Raw genomic sequence first — 5106 nt, 5'->3', positions numbered from 1 at the left:
CCCCTTCCCTTCTTTGCCACAGTGTCAGGCTCAGTGCCAGAGAACTGACTGCTATGGCTTTCCTCTGGTAGGTCATCCCCCCCAGCAGTATCCAAAACGGTATACTTATTGCTGAGGGGAATATCCACAGGGGATCTCTGCACTGTCTGTCTGTCCCCTTTCCTCCCCCAAACTGTAACCCATCTATCCTTGTCCTGAGCCTTAGGAGTGACCAACTCCCGGTAACTCCTCTCAATTACCCCTCTTGTGGTTCCACATACTCATGGTCTGGTTGATCTTTAAGGGGTCCTATTCTATCTCTAGTTACTCTTTTGCCCTTAGTATATTGTAGAATCTCTTTGGATTCTTCTTAACACTATTTGCCAAAGCTATCTCATGTCCACTCTTTGCACTCTTGATTTCCTTCTTAAATATACTCCGACTGCTCTTATACTTCTCTAGTGATTCTCTCAATCCTACTGTTTATCCCTGCCATGTGCCTCCTTCTTTTATTGACGAATGCCTCAACATCTCTAGTCATCCAGCATTCCCTACACCTACTAGCCTTTTCCTTCACACCAACTGAAACATACTGTCTCTGGACTCCTGCTAATTCATTTTTGAAGGCCTCCCACTTTCCAATCATCCCTTTCTTTGCGAAGAGCTTCCCCAACAGAGATATCCGAGATCTCAGTCATAGAATCTCTACAGTGAGGAAGCAGGCTATTAGGCCCATTGAACCCACACCCACCCTCTGAAGGGCATCCCCACCCAGACTTTCCCCCCAAATCCCTGTGTTTCCCATGGTTAACCCAGCAACCTGTACACCCCTGGACAATTTAGCATGGCCAGTTCATGTAACCTTACATCTTTGGACTGTGGGAAGAAACCAGAGCACCCAGAGGAAACCCATGCAGACATAGGAGATTGTACAAACTCCACACAGACAGTCACCTGGGAATGGAATTGAACCCGGTACTCTGGTATTGTGAGGCAGCAGTGCTAACCACTGAGTCACTGTGCTACCTTACATCTCCTTACATATTTCCTTCTCAATTTCCCACTGACTGCAGTATTGGGGAGCCAATAGTACAATCACAAAAAGGTGATCATCCCTTTCCTATTTCTCAGTCCCATCCATATATCGTCACCGGACGTATTCCTAGGAATATCCTCCCTAAGTACAGCTGTAATGTTATTCTCAACCAAAAATGCCACTCCCCTTGCCTTCCTTTCTATCCTTCCTATAGCATCTAGTCCCAGGTTTGATTCCAGCCTCGGGTGACTGTCTGCGTGGAGTTTGCACGTTCTCCCCGTGTCTGCGTGGGTTTCCTCCAGATGCTACAGTTTCCTCCCACAGTCCAAAGATGTGCAAGTCAGGTGAATTGGCCATGCTAAATTGCCCATAGTGTTAGGTGCATTAGTCAGAGGGAAGTGGGTCTGGGTGGGTTACTCTTTGGAGGGTCAGTCTGGACTGGTTGGGCTGAAGGGCCTGTTTCCACACTGCAGGGAATCTAATCTAAAAATCATTAGGGCACATTTGGATTTTATGCAATAGTCAGTCATGAACATTGGTTGCTAACTATTGCTTAACAACTGAAAAAAAAGACATCATCCCAACGTAACAAAATTAAACTTGTTATGCCATAAGTGCATGCTGAAGTGGGAGGGTGCACAATGGAGCTGATTCTGATTAATTTCCTGCCATTGAAAATGTTACGAAGAGTTGGCAAAAAGATGCAAAACGATTTAGCCACAAAGTGCATATTTACAAATATATCATTGGTGAGTCCATGTGGCCTGTTTGAGTTCAGCTAACCTATACCCTGGAACATTAAGCTGCCAGTCCTGCCCCTGCCTGAGCCATGTTTCTGTAATTGCTAGGATATCCCAGTCCCATGTTCCCAACCATGTCCTAAGTTCATCTGCCTTCCCTGTCATGCCTCTTGCATTGAAATAAATGCAGTTTAATTTATCAGTCCTACCTGGTTCTCTGTCATGCACATTGCCTGCCTTGACTTTTCAACTTGCTCCCTTTATCTACTTGTCCTGATTTCTGATGTAAAAGAGAGAGTGCAGCACTCCCTTGGTACTGCAATGTTAGCTGAGATCACACACTGGGTCAGAATTGTACTGGGTCACCCCGAGCAACTATTGTGTTGGCGAGATGCAAATGGGAAGCCCACAATATCCGAACAATTTGAGTTTGTCCTGAAGTCTCTCATCGTGATGTTTCTTCCGAATTTACCATGTGATGAGAACGACCGAGGACGTACCTCCCACTCCAATGAGGCATGACATTTATTTAGGTAGCTCAAATAAAAAATTAACTTGAATTAACACTGCTTCTGGGATATTCTGAACAGTGCAGAGATACAATGGGGACACGTATGGGATTTCCTCAGTTGCAATCTGTTGACATATCCAGAAGATGTTGAAGGAGTCCAGTGACTGTGTGCAAGGATATAAGATAATGAGATTCATAGTGGGCCATTCGGTCCATCAAATCTGCCATTCAAAGAGACCATGGCTAATCTGATAAGCCTCAGTTTCATTTTCCTGCTTTTTCCCCATAACCCTGAATTCCATGCGGATTAAAAATCTGTCTGAAGCTGCAGAGCAAGCACTGACTCTCCATTATTAGCCTCAGAGCCCTCAATGGATACCCCTGGAGGCGGGATGTCATTGACTGAAAAACTGATAAGCAAAGAGAAAATAGAATATGAATGCAAGTTAACAAAACAGACAGTCAACACTTCTACAGATATCTAAGAAGGAAGCATTTGGCTAAAACTAATGTGGATCAATTCAAGGCAGAGTCAGGAGAATTTATAAATGGGCACAGGAAAGTGGCAGAGAAGCTAAATGATTTCTATGTGTCTGTTTACACTGAAGGAGACACAAGAAATCTTCCAGAGCCAGACATGCAAGTGACTCGGGAGAACGAGGAGTTTAAGGAAACTTGGTTAATGAGACGATTCTGGAGGAATTAATGGGGCTGAAATTTCCTGAAGGTCGCTTCACCCCGAGTGTTGAAGGCAGTGGCTATTGTGTTTAGTTAATGCATTGGTGTTATCTTCGAAAATCCTACAGATTGGAAAGAGACACGTGTCACCCCATTTGGTATTTGGTTTGCTGGTCAGGTCTCTCAAAGTAATTTCAGGAATACAAGAAGATGGAGCGTTGGAGGCTGAGGGGTGGCCTTATAGAGATTTACAAAATTATGAGGGGCATGGATAGGGTAAATAGACAAAGTCTTTTCCCCGGGGTGGGGGAGTACAGAACTAGAATCTGGTCGGCATGGACGGGTTGGACCGAAGGGTCTGTTTCCCTGCTGTACATCTCTATGACTCAATGTCTCTATGTATCACACGTACAACATCCTGACAGGAATCAAAAGAACCACTCATTTTTGTCTTTTACTACAAGGCAACAGAATGCCTAGGAATTTGAGTATAATGGAAAGATGCTCACAGCAGTGATAGATTACTGGATTGAAGTAAAATATTTCATCAGAAGAGGTGATAACATCCTTGAAATAAATATTTGCAATCCACAGGATTCCTGACATTATGATAACTGTCTAAAATTTGCAATTGTAAATTTCTAGAGCGACAGAATAATTGGATTTGTTGAGAGAAGATGACAGAGGTTTCCTTAGGCTACAGTTTAGGGGGAGCGGGGTGTCTGAACTGCGAAGGTGTTACTGAAGAAGAAGAAGGATTTTCAAATATCCTCAGCCCTGCAGAATTAGATTAGCTTCATGTGAGCTACTTGTGTGGAATAAAGTTGCGAGTGTACGACAGGTTCTTCACTAATTTGACGGGGGTGGAGTGGGCACAGAGTGGATATAAAATCGGGACCAATCAGATGTGGGAGGAATACTAGGACAAAGCCAGCAGGTGGAGGAAGTGTGGGCATGATAAGGCACATGGGAGGACAGGAAAGCTAAACTGTATCTAATTTAATGCAATGACTGGTATGAACATAAGAGCATTGATCAGCCCCTGGGAACATGATACAGATGCATTCACTGAGACATGGTCAAAGGAAGGGCAGGATTGGCAGCTCCACATTCCCAGATCTGGAAGCTTCAGGCATGATGGGGGTGAGAGGAGGTGTGATATAAGATATGCGGGGACTTGCATTATTTGTAAAGGAAACCATCACAACAGTAATGGGGAGGACGCCTTAGACGAGTCTTCAAATGAGGCCATCTGGGTACAGCTCAGAAATAAATAACAGGATGATCACTTGGCTAGGATTATGCCACGGGCCTCCCAACAGTCAGAGGGAAACATAGAAGCTGATGTTCACACAGAGGTGTGAGAGGGATAGTGGTACAGTCATAGGGAATTTCAACTTTACTAACATTAACTGGGATCACCTTAGTGTGAAAGGATCAGACGCGGTGGAGTTTTTAAATTGCTTTTTGTGCCAGTATGTCGATAGTCTGACTAGAGATGGGACCTTTGCTCAGCCTAATCCTCGGGAATCAAGTGATTGAAAGGTCAGGGAGTGAGCATTTTGAGCGATAGTGACCATATCTCCGTGAGTTCACCAAACCATGATGGGGACGGTTTCATGCGGAAGCTGAACGCAAGGCCAATGTCAATAACAGGATCTGGCAAACGTAGACAGGGGGCAGTAACATGCAGGTAAATCTATGTTCAGAAAGTGGGAGGATTTTAAAAGTGACATAAGAGAGAGTTTAGGGCCAACATATTCGTCCATGACTGAAGGGGAAGAGCAGCAAGTCCAGGGAACCCTAGAACATTGAACATTCCAGTGCAGTACAGGCCCTTCAGCCTTTGTTGTTGCACCAATCTGTGAAACCAGTCTGAAGCCCATCTAACCTATACTGTTCCATTATGATCTATAATGACCATTTAAATGCCCTTAAAGTTGGTGAGTCTACTACTGGAGGCAGGGCATTCCACACCCCATTTACTCTTTGAGTAAAGAAACTACCTCTGACATTGAACAGTATCTATCACCCCGCAATTTAAAGCTATGTTCCTTTGTGCTAGCTATCACCATCTGAGGAAAAAGGCTGTCATTGTCTACCCAACTAACCCTCTGATTATCTTATATGTCTCTATTAAGTCATCTCTCAACCTTCTTCTC

Source organism: Chiloscyllium plagiosum, chromosome 39 (assembly GCF_004010195.1).
Source record: "Chiloscyllium plagiosum isolate BGI_BamShark_2017 chromosome 39, ASM401019v2, whole genome shotgun sequence".
Classification (NCBI taxonomy): Eukaryota; Metazoa; Chordata; class Chondrichthyes; order Orectolobiformes; family Hemiscylliidae; genus Chiloscyllium; species Chiloscyllium plagiosum.
This window is presented reverse-complemented; position numbering follows the sequence as displayed.